Raw genomic sequence first — 14317 nt, 5'->3', positions numbered from 1 at the left:
TTGTAGAACTTTGGTTTTTATTGGATCTATTTCAACCCCACACCGGGATAGAATGAAACCTAAAATCTCAACCCGAGTACAATGGAACTCATTTTTTTCTAACTTCACATAGAACTTGTGCTCCTTAAGACGCTGAAAGACAGCCTTAACATGTTACACATGCTATTTTTTACTCTGCATGTAAATCAATATGAACTCTATGCAAACAACATTACAGGGACCACATAGAATGATCAGATCCTCGCAAAGACCAGATTTGGTACTGAAAGCAGTCTTCCATACTGCACACTTCAGCACCAGGTGGTAGTATCACAGAGGTCTCATATGGTCCAAGGGTACTGGGATCAGTGGCAATGGTTTTGGTTATTTTCTGGTTACTACCTTAATAATCAATGCAAACTCTGAGAACCCCGGTATTTCAGGATCCAAAGAGTAGAGGTGATGGGACAGGTGAAGATGAATGCAGGAGAACATTATTCATGGTATTTTTGGCGATGTATTCTTTTAGATGAGCCATCTCCATTTCGGTTAAGGCATATATCCTGCTCCAGCATAGCACTGCTCTGAGTTCTAGATCTATGCGTAAATCAAAAGGCCTATGGGGCAGTAGAATTTTTGCATACGTTTTTCTGAACAGAGCCATATAATCACTATAGGCTGTTAGATTTTCTGGTTCCTCTGGCAACTCTCTCTCTCAAAAGTTTGCTACTGCTAAATATTTTGCTGGATTTTGAGTCTCTTCATCTGACCTGCCAACTGATACTGTTCCTTGTTCCCAGTTTGGTTGGTTTTTCCATAGCCAGAGCAAAATCATGCCAAATTGTGGGGTGTTGACCAGGTCAAAGCAGATAGTTTCTATGTGGTTGGGGGAGGGGGGTCCTTTTAATTTCAGAGGGCTAGTATGGTGCCTGATGGTTCCTGACCTGAGCAGAGACCCCTCTGCTGAACGACCCTCCTCCGCCTCATCCTATAGCTCGATCAGGAGATGTAAACAATGAGCATACTTTATGTATACAAAATTCTCAGAGGCTCCTGAATCGACCAACAAGGATACTTGAATCTTTTGTTTCCATCTACAACCAGATGTCCAAGTAATGAAACATGGGATCTCAATTTCAGGGTCGTATTAGCCAGGCTTCCTGATAGGACTAACTTGTCCATCCAAATGGTCATCCCCTACCTGCGTCATGCATGGTCTTTCCCGGATGTCTGTGTTGTGTGCATTATAGGACAATCACTCAAACAAGACCCACCTTTACCACAGTATAGACAGAGCTTTTCCGCCTCTTTTCATTCTCTTTAGTCAGGGGATCTTCCACAGTAGCAATGCTGATTCACAATATACTTGCTGTTGGCTAACTCAAGGATCACACAATCTATTAATGCACTCATTAGTCTCAAAACAGTAAATTATAAACTCATGGAACATTTGCAGTGCATCATTAGTATCATGAGACGTCCACATGCATTTAAGGCATCTGTTTGATCGCTCAGGGCAAGGATTAATTCAAGTTGTTGCCATTCACTAATAGTCCTTTTGACATTTCGCATCTCTGAGTATTTCTCTCAGGGTAACTAAAATAACAAACAAGTGCTCAGTAAAAATACCCTAGAAATAAGAGTTCTGACCTTCACTCTTACTTCTTATCCATGATCAAGATTGTGACCATCATTCACAATATTCCTCAGTCTGATCTAGAATTCTTGTTTTAGCAAGGAAATCAGAGTCCCACGTTTTTCCACTGCTTTAACAAATTCCCTAAAAATACTTAGCCTGTAGTCCAACTGAGCTGTATAACATTGGGAAGTGCCCTGCCAATGAAGAGCCCCACTGCCTGCATGAAACAGAATGAAGGAGGATGTCGCTGCTCGTGCCAGCAATTTCTTCTAAGTACAATTGTTTCAATAGGGCGTGGCCTGCTGTTTTATACAGCCGTGCCGAGGCCCAAACCCAAGAGGTCTGTCCAGGCTCTGAGGCAGCCGGCATGATGGGAGCTGCAGTGTTCTCAGTCACAGTGAATCCTTAGATGAAGGAGACAATATTCCAGGCCTATATGGGCCCTTGTCCACATAAAGGCTGCCTTCCTTGTCTCCTAGCCCATTCATCCATCTACCCCCATCCATCCCTCATAGACTACTTCAACTAAGAAATGCACAAGATCAGGCGAGATCTTTCCTCTGCTCTCCCATTCCCAACTACCACTTCCAAACATTCCGACTCGAGGCACCTTCCACCCCATCGATACAAACAGCCTCATCTCACTTACTGCCGAAACAAAACCTGCACACCTTCTGGATGTCGCATGACCACCTAAATCTGCACGCAATTGCATCACCGCCCTCGCTCTCCATAGGCTCAACATGATCAGCGTCTGCCTCTTACACGGTACTCTACTGTGTGCACTCAAAACTGGACAAATCTCACCCGTGCTCCAAAAACCATCCTTCGACCCCACACTAACAGAAAACCATGGAACACTTCATCACTACCCAAATACAACAATACATTACCACACACTACCGTCTCAAGCCCTTCTACTCTGTCTTTCGACCTGGACACAGCACTGAGGCAGCTACATTTCATATCCTTGATGACCTCCAAAAAGAAATCACAGAAAGGGGACACAACACTTTTCATACTCTTCGACGTCTCTGCAGCCTTTAACACCATTGACCAAACAACTCTACTACTATCCTACAGGAGGAACCTCTCAGGCAACATCCTCAACTGGTTGACCTCATTCCTCAGTGACAAAACAGTCTTTATCTCCATACATCTCCATACCCCCTTATCGATCAGATACCACCCTAGTCAAGTATGGGGTCCTACAAGGCTCCTCTCTGCCTCCACTCCTTTTCAAAATATATGTAGAATCCATTGGACATCCTCTTAACAAGTCCAAAGCCCATTTCCACAAATATGCAGACACAAATATACTTCCAAATCTCATCCCCTTCAAAAACCTGCACCCTCAAAACCTGTCTCTGCACCATCACCAACTGGATGGCCACCCACTTCCTCAAAGTCAACCCTTCCAAAACGGAATACATTCCCATCTGTCCAACCAACACACAAACCAAGCCTCACCCATGGAACAAAGAACTTGCCACAGAAAAACCCACACATATCCCTCTCCACACCTGTCCAAACCATTGGCTTCCCTATACGTCCCTCCACCTCTCCTTCACATACCACATGACTGCTGTTATCAAAACATGCAATATACAACTATATCTCCTATGCAAAATCAGACACCCCCTTTCCCACCTTGACAACTACTGCACTGCAGCCCAAGCACTGGTTCCAACCAAGCCGGTCTACTGTAATGCACTCCTCGCGGAACTCCCCAACAACACTCTTGCCCCCTACAAGCCATACAAAACACAGCAGCCAGAGCCATCCTCCACCAACCCAAACATTCACACATCACCTCAGCTCTCACCTTGTTCTACTGGCTCCCCATATCCCAGACAATTGCATTCAAAGGACTCTGCATAGTATTCAAAGCCACACCCCACAAAACCCCATCTTACCTTCACGGAAAACCCAACCACACCATCCACACAAACACCAGACAGCCCAGCCAGCATCTTCTATACATTCCACTATGCAAACCAACTTTCACAAAAAAACAAGCATTTACCCTGTGGACACCCAGAGCATTGAACACGCTACCTCTTCACATCTGCACTGCACTCTCCATCACCACTTTCCGAAAGAGCCTCGAAACACACCGGTTTCCCCACACATAACCCTGCCCTCTTACACTGCTATCACCTGTCTATCCTAACCTTTATATCATTTCCTAAAAACATTTTGTAACTTCTGTTTAACTTTACAGCTTTTCAACCTTTGAGCTATGTAAGGCACTCTGGGACCCTTTGGCTGGGTCCAGCGCTGAACAAAAAATGTAAATAAAATAAATAAAATGTATGACATGTTCTGTTGCTGGACATCCCCGGGTGATGGACTTTTATAGTGGGGCAATGGTTCCTGACAGTGTGAGGGCTAACTGTAGGGATGGTGAGATGAACAAGTTACTTACCAACTGGTAACGTTCTTTCGAATGGATGTTCCTCCAACATATTTCACATCTTTGACATGTAATGTCCACAGCTGTGTACTTCGGAAACTTTTTCGGCATAGGACGTCCTGCGTCGATGGCGTTGGGTCGATGTCCCTCGAAGGCCTCCATCGAGGGCGACGTCACCGGATGTTATAAATAGGACGCACAGCGCCTGTAGCCTCAGTTTATGTTTTTTCCTCCATAACGTGTGACATGCACATACCCAATGCTTGCTTGACTGCACATAGCCTTGCGGGAATGTAAGCTGCAATAGCATAGGGAATTCTCCAGAGGGGCAGGCTGGGATGGCGATGTGGAATACGGTGGAGGAACATCCAGTCGAAAGAATGTTACCAGTTGGTAAGTAACTTATTCTTCGAATGGATTGTGTCCTCCAACGTATTCCACATCTTTGACAGACTCCCAAAGCAGTACCAGAAAATGGAGGAGGGAAACGAATTTCGAATACCCAATCAGATGGCAGAATAAAGAACCGCCTTACGAAAAGGCCATATCTTGACCATGGAGCGTATCCAGAAGTAATGTTTAAAAAAGGTGTGGATAGAAGCCCATGTGGCTGCATCACACATATTCCTAATAGGAACTCCCCGCTGCAGGGCTGTGGAAGTAACCACACCCCTAGTGGAATGAGCTTGCAACCCCTCAGGAGGGTCCTTGTCTGCCAATCGGTAACATTCAGTAATGGTGAGGATAATCCACCTGGACAAGGTCTGTTTGGTAACAGCCTGGCCCAATCGGTGTTCAGCATACCCCACAAAGAGTTGATTGTCCACTCTGACCCTGGACATCCTAGAAATCTAAAAGCACAGAGCACTCCTAGGGTCCAACCTATGGAGTTACTCCTCTTCCTTACCAGGATGAGGAGGATAGAAAGAAGGAAGAACCACTTTCTGGCTTAAATGAAATTCAGACATTACCTTAGGCAGAAAGGAAGGACGTACCCTCAGTACAACCCTATCCTTGTGGAACACAGTAAAGGGCCGCTTAGATGAAACTGCCTGCAATTCACTCACTCTGCAAGCGGAAGTAACCGCAACCAAGAACACCGTCTTGAAAGACAATAGTCTCAAAGGACAAGAGTGCAAAGGTTCAAATGGAGCACCCATCAGGAATTTCAAGACCAAATTCAGATCCCAAACCGGCACCTGGAATGGGGACGGCGGGAACACATTAGTGAGCCCGTTAGGAAATTGGGAATCAAAGGAATCTTAAAGTAAGAACATTCTTCAGACAAGCGCTTGAAGATAGACAGCGCGGCCAGGTAACCCTTAATGGTACCTACTTGAAGGCCCCTATGGGCCAAAGAAAACAAGAAATATAGAACCACAGGAATGGAACACTGGATATGCTCATATCTGTACACATTTCACTTACACTACTTTCCTTAGGGTCTAGTCACAATATGTAATAGTTATACAAAGGGAAGTAGTAGCTTTGACGCAGAGCAATCATTTCTGTGCATGAAGATAATCAGTTAGGGTATGAAGATTGTTTGGTAAGACTGCTGTTTTTTTGTTTACTTAATTTTCCCTGTATATGCTCATATTTGTATGTGTTGTTGTCTGTGTTTTGTTTGCAATAATGCAGTTATGTAGAAGGTGGGTTTTATTAGGTACTTATTACATTTTTACAGTATGCAGAACTCTAATAAGAAACCATTTATAATTTTAGTATTTAACATAGCACGATTATTAATATTGCACCTCCCTCATGTCTGCTGCACACCATACCTATGTTTCTACATATGTACCATAGTATACTGGAAAAAACTTCACAAAAGAAAGCTATTGAGCTGGTGAGGAGAGCAGAGGTGAAGTGGTGCTTGTGGGTTTAGGGGTTCCTCCCCACACCTCAGAGGAGGTCTACAGAAACTGGAAACTAGTCCATTCCTTGAATGCCCAGGTCACTTGTGACACCAACCTAACCATCATCCACTGCAGTGCTGCCAGCATACATGGAGGGGGGCAAAGAGGCCAACAGACCTGGGCATTGGGCGAGTAGATGTTCTATCACACTGACCTTGCTATACAAGAGGCATGCAGTTGGGGAGGGGTTAACCACACAGGGATTGCATGCCCAGACAAGGCCCCATATATGCAGGACCCATCTGCACACCCAACACATGACAGGCTGCAACCCAGCAGAGTAGGACATGACTTACAATGCAGCAGTGAATGGCCAAGACATACCCCCATCAGGCCAGTCGAACAGACTGGACTATACACGTACCACAATACAAAATCCCGCATCCTACTACATGAATGGTCTGTAAGGAGCGAGGGGCTGGCCCATCTAAGGGTTTCCAAAGTCTGTCCAGGGGGTTCCCCAAAAGTCATAGAAGAAGTGCGAGGATGACAGAGGACAACATACCCAATGACCAAGGTTACCGTCCATGCAAAGTTGAACCATACATTACAATGTACACACATGGAGAGTAGTTGCCACTGCGGCACCCTGGGAGCTTGAACAGCCTGCCCAGCCCCAGACATCCTTGTTGCAAGCTGAGGCGGGTGGGGGACAACCAAGGGTATGGCTCACCAACACCAACTGGGCCCATGGGGTGTCTGTCATGTAAAGGCCTGAAGAACACTGCCATACATGTAATGCCATCCTGATAAACTGCAACAGAGGGACATGACACTGGCATTTGACATGGCATTTGACATGGCATTTAACCAGGGCACCATTTATTTGAATCCATCAACTGATCCACAGAGACGTCCCGCATGTGTAACGCATACCCCCATCAGGAACCATACATGGAAAGCACAGGCCTAAAACCATCCAACATGGCATGCTGACCTGGCCTGTCAACCACCGACCATGGAAGCTATGTGTGTCGGCTGTGTGCAAGATGTGCCATGACAGACTGTACACCCCCCCCCCTGAGAAGTTGACTCCACATGCAATGGACGGAATGTGAAATAGTGTAGTGGCATGATACCTGGGACATACATACACAGACAGTCTATTGAGATGTTGCTGTGACTGGCAACGCATCCACAGAACACTATGATTGACACCTCTGTCTACTCCTCTTGCTGGTGACTCTAGATGTGCACAGGTTCCATGGCTGGTGACTCCTCTAAGGAATCCCCTGACACCGGGCCTAAGCCCAGACCAGGGTGTCAATTGAGCATACCTTTGGCCTGTGGAAGGCCCACTTCCAATGTTTACACCTGATGGGGGGTGCGCTCCTGTGCAGGCCGGAGAAGGTGGGCCTGATTGTACTGACATGTGCAATGTTGCATGACATCTGCAGCGGCACAACATACACCTGCCCCCAGATGTAGACATGCCACCTCCTGAGGAGGATGACGCTGTGGATGTGGGTGCCATGCATGCACGCACTGAGCATGTGGAGTCCGGGCTCGGGCGACGGGCTCGCCAGGAACTTATTGCGAACTTCTTCTGTTGAAGCGACCAAATTGCACTCCCCTTGCACCTTTGTAAATATGTATTTCCTTTCGCTCATTCAACACTTGCACACTATAAGGAATGTCTTATCATTGCTTCAAGTGAACATCATTTTATCTTGCAACATGTAACAACCTTCACTGGAACACCAAAACACCCTCCCCAAAGTCCTACACTCAAAACACACCCTGCCCAAATATAAAACCCCAAAACACCACAGCTGTGGCTGACTGTCATTTGCTGCCGCTCTTGGCCTTGGGGGACTTCTCCTGGTCCTTGGCAGTGAGCGGCGCCTTGGGGTGTTGGGGAGGGAGCCCTCTGTGAGGGTCAGAGGTGGATGGCTCAGACTCCTACGCCCAGATGTACTGCAGGGTCACCTGGATGGCATGGTTGAGCGACTCAGCAGAGGCCAAGGATGCCTCTTTGTGCCCGCAAACCCTCTGTCCTAGTGTGACCATGACTGCTGTGGCATGGGCGAGAGACCTGGACCATCCTGTGGCTGGACGCCTGCATGCATGCACGCATCAGGTGCATTTCCTCAAGCTACTAGCGTGCAATGATGGACAGTTCCGACTGCTGCTTTTCAATGGCACCATTAACCTCAGAATAGGCAGAGGCTGAGATGGAGGGCTGTGTGGTGGGCCGGGGGCTGTAGCATGCTGACGTGTAGCATGTGTCATTGTCCTCCTCCTAGTCAGTGGTGGCCACATGGGCACTGCCACGATGGCCCGGTGGCTGCAGTGCCTGTGGTGTTGTGGGCACAAGAGTCCCGGACTGGAGCCTGGTCAGGCCTAGCAAAGGTGGCGCTTGGGGCTAGGGTGTCTTCCCGCTGGACGGTGGTGGGGTCACTGACCACTGGTGTTGGGACGGCAGCAGCCACAGACACCGCTGGTGTGCCACTTGCAGCAGTGGGTGGGCATGATGGCAGAGGTGATGGTGGTGGGGCTGCTGAGGCTGATGGTGATGGGGTTGCTGCAGCTGATGATGGTGGGGCTGCTGCAGCTGATGGTGGTCGGGCTGACTGTGGCTTTGAGGGATCGGTAGCCCTGCCCTGCTGCCTGGGCCTGTATGCAAGGGGTGTGTCATTTGCAATCTGGCTGCAGCTGCTGTCCCAGATGTCAAGGGGCCAGCCCTGTCTCTGTCCATGGACTGTGTCCCTGTTGGGAAGAGATGAGCATGCTGTTAGTCATAAGGGGATCATGTCTGCAGGCTTGCATTTTTATGTGGCTTCTTTGGTGTGTTGGCTCCGATGTCTGCTCCTACATGTAGGTGGTGGGAGTGCACATTGCCTGTTGGCCAGACAAGGTGCCTTGTTATGTGTTCGGTGGGCCAACAATTCACGTCATGGACTTCCTTGGCACACATGAGCGCTTACCATGTGTCCATGTTTGGAGCTGTACGTTTTGGCTACGTGCTGGTGAATGGCTACATCTACCTGCATCCTCTGGCATGTGCCTGTGTGTGTGATCTGGCCATTTGCTGTGACTGAAATGTGTTGGACCCCTTTCCTTGCACATTAGGTGGTTTGCTGCTTGGGGTTGCATGTATTTGGACACAACATTTGCATTTCCATGGGGTTCGTTGTACTTACCACCATCACTGTGGGTCCCTGCTCCAGCCTCTGGCGTCCCGATGGCCTAAATGCCCTCCATGTGTACGATAGTGCGACATGTCTCCTTCAAGGGCATGAGCCGGAGGGGGGCCACAGTCCCATCTCCTGTGGCAGCGCTCTGCATCCTGTGTTGCAAGATGAGGCTCTGATCCCTCAGCTTCAGATCATCCCACCGCTTCCGGCAGTCCCCGATTGTGTGGGGGACAGTCCCCACGGGCGTGACCCTTGTCATTACATCCTGTCAAATGGCAGATTTCCTCTGCTGGCTGGTCTTTCTGTGTCTGGCCCCATTAAGTGCCTCAGAGTGCTGCACCACTATATCCGCTAGTGCACTCAAATCTGCCTCTGTGAATTTTGTTTTTTGCATCCAGAGGTCGGGCACCCAGGTCTTTCTACTGTCAGTCATGGCGATGGCACCTTCTGTAGCAGTGGATGGTAGCAGGAAATGGGAGATTCGGGTTGGACTGAGTTTTAAAGATGGCCACCGGTAATTCCGGCAGTTTCGGTGTCAGTATCGGTATTACCGGCACAAATCTGCCTGTACTATCGGCACATGACTGCTAATGCTGGTAATACCAGTGTGACATTATTAACGTTTCCAGCTGGGGTGCGCATGGCCAGCAACTCGTGATACGCCAGTGATTCCGGCGATCACCCCACTGGTAACGGTAATACTGGCACGCATGTATTTATGCCGTATTACAGGCAAACGCGTAATGAGCCCCATAAACTCCATAATGATATATGTATGTGTAAGCACCACCAAATATACTGGAAAGTATGGGTAACAAAATAGATCACCTTCCAAGACGTTTTGCCATTCATTACAATATTTTGTTGAAGTGATCCGATATATCCACTGGGGTTCCAAAATTGCACCAATTGGAACTGCTTGTGTCCCAAAAAAATGTACATGCTGGTTTTCCCAAGGCCCTTGAAAACCTTAAAGTACACCACGTCAATGTGTTTTTCTGGTTGACATATGCATGTCGGTTTCCGCAGAGGTAGGCAGAACGAAACGGGCCCCAAGCATCTTCAGCTGCTGACCTTAAAGGTGTTGGCTCTCGGCGGTTTGCAGGTAGTGCATTGCCATTAAGGCTTTAAAATGTGATTATGTATTGTTTGTTGAGTAATGTTTTTTCATTTGTGAAGTGCCACACTGTCTGGTAAGGTTTGATGTCCATGACGGGTTGATTATGCCTGAATTTAGGAGAGAATGGATTGTAACGGTAAGGGCGCAGTACAGAGGATTATATAGTGTGATTTGATGTGGGTTGTCAGTTGGGTGTGTGTGGAACGCACGAGGAGATGTTAAGGCCAGAACATCGGGACACAGATGGTAGGGGGAGGGTGGTGGGTGGGGGTAATTGTGGCTAAGGAGCGCAGGCTTACCGTATTTACCCAGCGTTTTTCATCACTCGCCAGGCCATATTGCAACAGCCCCCCTGTGTAAATAATGCATCGTGGACTAAGTTCTGCTGCTGCTTAGCTCTCCCAGGGTATTAATTATGAGTTTACACCAATCTACTTGTAAACTAAGGTATTATATTTGGAAATAACGCACAGTTTATTTTAGAGATCTTCGTTTTGACTAATTGGTGAGAGGTGCATGCTAGAAGGCTGCGGTGACTTCACTGCATACCTAACAATCCATGCTGTACAAACAAGGAATGTGATTAATGATTTCTCTATGAAGTGGGGGGCTTTCCAAGAGGCATATGTAATAGCATGGAGGCCAAGCCTTTGCCCTGTTTGAAATAGGAGACGCACGCAGCCACCCTGCAATCCCCTGGTGTTGCACAATCAGACTGGCTGCAGAAAAAACAGGCACTGGCAATGCCAACAGTTTAAACTTTTGTGTAGCATAGGACAATATTTACCAGGCACTGCCAAAGTGGTATTAACTGGCCATTCATGGTCACAAGTGAAAAATGGTGCAAGTACCTGGGCATATAATAGTGGTGCCTGGAATATGCCTAATATTTATACACAAGCCAAAACTGTTGGCTCTGCCAATGCTTGTTTTTAACAGAACTTCAGTGAAGAACACGCATCGTGCTTATAAATCGAGTGGCACAAGGCAGACCAGTGGCTTGTTTACAGCTCAAATTAAGTAATTATCTCCGAACACTGTTTCCAGCACAAACTTCTATTTGATTTTTTTATTCATTTTTTATTAGTCACATTTAAGTATTAATATACATAAAAGTGATAAATAACACTGTAAGAAGAATACAATAGCTGATCATAATGAACACATCTTTAAGTAATTATATGTTAATAATACAATTGAACTAATAGAAATTATGAGATCGAACTGGGTAGACAGACTAGACGAGATAGTACAGGGTGGAGGGAGAGGTAAAGAAAAAACATTTAAAAAATCTGAAGTAATATTTAATCAGAACAGTTGAGATATTGAATAAAAAATGTCTAATTTCCTTTTGAATTTATGTGGATGATTACAGGAAAAGGCAAGTTTACTGAAGTCTTTCCAATTGCAAGAAATTATATTAAAAGCAATGCAAATAAAAAGGATAAAAAGATTAGGAGAGTCAATAATTTGCAAATAAGGATTTACAATAGAACCAATCATAATATTGCAAAGTGACATAGGTTCTTGAAAACAAAAATCTTTTGAAGGCAGGCATATATTTTGGTCCAGTAGGAACTTACATATCTACAGTCATAAAGTGATAAAAGTCTGCATGAGGATGGGGGAAGGACCACCAATTACTGGAAGAGTTATTAGAAGCTTTGGCAATTCTTGAGGGAGTAAGAAATGGGCGATGTAAAATAAAGAAATTAGTTTCAGTAAGATTGGCAGCTACTGAAAGGAATCGTATAGTTTCCAAATATTCATCCAAGCTTCTAAGGAGGGTTGGAAATCCCAGTTTAGTTCCCACTGTCTGATTAGAGAGGTATTCAATAGGTTCGAGAGGAGGGAGAAGAATAAACGTCTCATATTAGATTAATGAAATAAGGCAAAAAACATGCCATTTTAAGGATTGTAACATAAAGGACTAGGAAACTCTATTAAATGCTTTTTCTGCATCAATGCAAGAAGGAATCATACGATTTTTTGAGTGTGGAATAAAACATTAAATAATAATCTAGAGTTGGAGGAAGCATGGTAATAATAATAATAATAATAATTAATAATAAATACATAAGTAATCTTTGATAAAACCAGATTGATCAATGTGAATAAGTTTAGGGAGGAAGATTTCTAATCTTTTGGCTAGACGTTTAGCAAAAATCTTGGATCAGAATTAATTAGGGAAATTGGTCTATCATTTTTAATCAAAATTGGGTCCTTGTCAGGTTAAGGAAATAGCATAAGAAGGGCTTCACCAAAGGAGCCTAAAGTATTACCTTTATTTACAAAATTAGTATATAATTCAAAAAGCTTGGGAGAAACAGAAATTAATGGAAAATCTATCAGGACCCGGAGCTTTCCCAGATGTAAACTCTAAAATAGCCTGTTTGATTTCTAATAAAGAAATGGGATTATTAAGTGATGGTTGGTCAATAGCATCAGTAGAAATATTCTTGTTTTGCCAAAGAAAAGAGTGGATTTCAGATGAGTTGATGGGGGGGATCAGAGCAGTATAGGTTAGAATAGAAGTCTAGGAAGACCTTGCTAATATAATTTTCTTTAGTTAATCTTTTGCCGTCGGGACAAGTAATAGAAGTAATGAACGATTTTTCTTTTTTAACTTTTAGATAAGATGGCAACATTTTTCTGGCTTTGTTTGACCCACTATAAAATTTGGATTTGGAACAAAGGATAGAATTGGCTGCATTATCAGTACACAATTTATTGAATTGTATGTGTTTATTCATAAGAGATTTAGCAATATTAGGGTCTGGATTAATATAATAGGTTGCTTCTAGTTTTTTTAATGGCAGTTAATAGTTAATTAAATTTCGAATCAGCATGCTTTTTTTTTTTATACGCACAAATTGAATAATGAATCCATGCAAAAGTCGCTTTGAAGGCAACCCAGTTGTGAATTGATGTATGCTCTGGGCAATTACTAACGCAAAAATGTTTAATAAAAGTATTGTTTTTTTCAATAAAATGTACAGCATTTAGTAAAAAGGAATTGTAAAGATATGGCTTCTCATGCAGAAGACACAATAAAAATGATCTTGTACATGCTGTACTTGTCGGCGATGCACTTTAATTACTTTCTGTATTTTTACTCTCTGTATTTTTTCTGTATCATTCTCTCTATTACTTCACCAGTATGTAAATGACTAACCTGTGCAACTGTAAGAAATGTGCCCATATACCTAAGGGCTCGGTGCCCTATATAAATAAAATAAATACAAATACAAACCATAAGTGTTATAAACAAAATGTTGTCAGACTGATAGATTAAATAACTATCAATAGAATAATAGATAAAGCGGTATACTAAGATCGAGCCACCGATGTAGAACTAGGGACACATAAGGGAAGACAAATGAGGGAGGGTAGACAAGACAAGGGAATAGTTACAACAAGGTATGTTGAAGTAGAAAGAGGATTAAGGTGGAATGGACAGGTAAAATATTTGAATTAGAAAGAAGAGATCCACACCTGAAAACAAAAACATCAAGCAAAACATGGGAGTTTGAGAAGCACTAGATAAAAATGACATACGATATAGTAGCAAACCGACAGGAGATAGATTTAATATATAAAAGTAGACAAAAGGATAGGACAATATAGAAAATAATTGAAGTGCAATAAGAGTAATGCATTATGAAAACCGCTATTGAGTTAATAAATCATCAAGATGTTATTGGACAAGGAACGTGACTTCCAGAAAATATTAAATTCTAGTCTTCTAAGGAAGAAAGATGGTTCCAATGCTTTAATAGGTGGTCTTGATTTACCGCTACATCGGTCAGGGCTGTAAGGAGGTATAGATGGGGCTGACAATTCTGATTTGCTGCGTGCTGAATTTATTTGGTTTATTTTTAGTTCTGTTAAAGGTGAGTTGCGATGACGATCCATCATTAGAGGCATGTGTTGTTGAAACGGATGGAGAGGTGGTCTCCATCAGGGTTGATTGGATAGATTGAAGCAAATTGAAGAGATCAGTGGGGTCAGTGTGTTCCTTGGTGGGGCCATCTGGGATCGTAATTATCTTTCTCGGTGGATCAAGCAATCCATATCTAATTCCCAAATTTTTCATGAGGGATCTCA

The 14317-nt window shown here is 44.4% G+C and overlaps 1 protein-coding gene across 5 annotated transcripts in view; it reads right to left on the bottom strand.

Moving 5' to 3' along the window:
* ISOC2 (isochorismatase domain containing 2) overlaps positions 1-14317 on the bottom strand; it is a 363896-nt gene that overhangs the window by 97830 nt on the left and 251749 nt on the right. The window lies entirely within an intron of this gene.

The sequence above is a fragment of the Ambystoma mexicanum genome, chromosome 1p, assembly GCF_040938575.1.
Source record: "Ambystoma mexicanum isolate Mex_15411 chromosome 1p, UKY_AmexF1_1, whole genome shotgun sequence".
Taxonomy (NCBI): domain Eukaryota; kingdom Metazoa; phylum Chordata; class Amphibia; order Caudata; family Ambystomatidae; genus Ambystoma; species Ambystoma mexicanum.
Note: the sequence above shows the minus strand (reverse complement) of the source record. Positions and strands in the feature narration are given on the sequence as shown.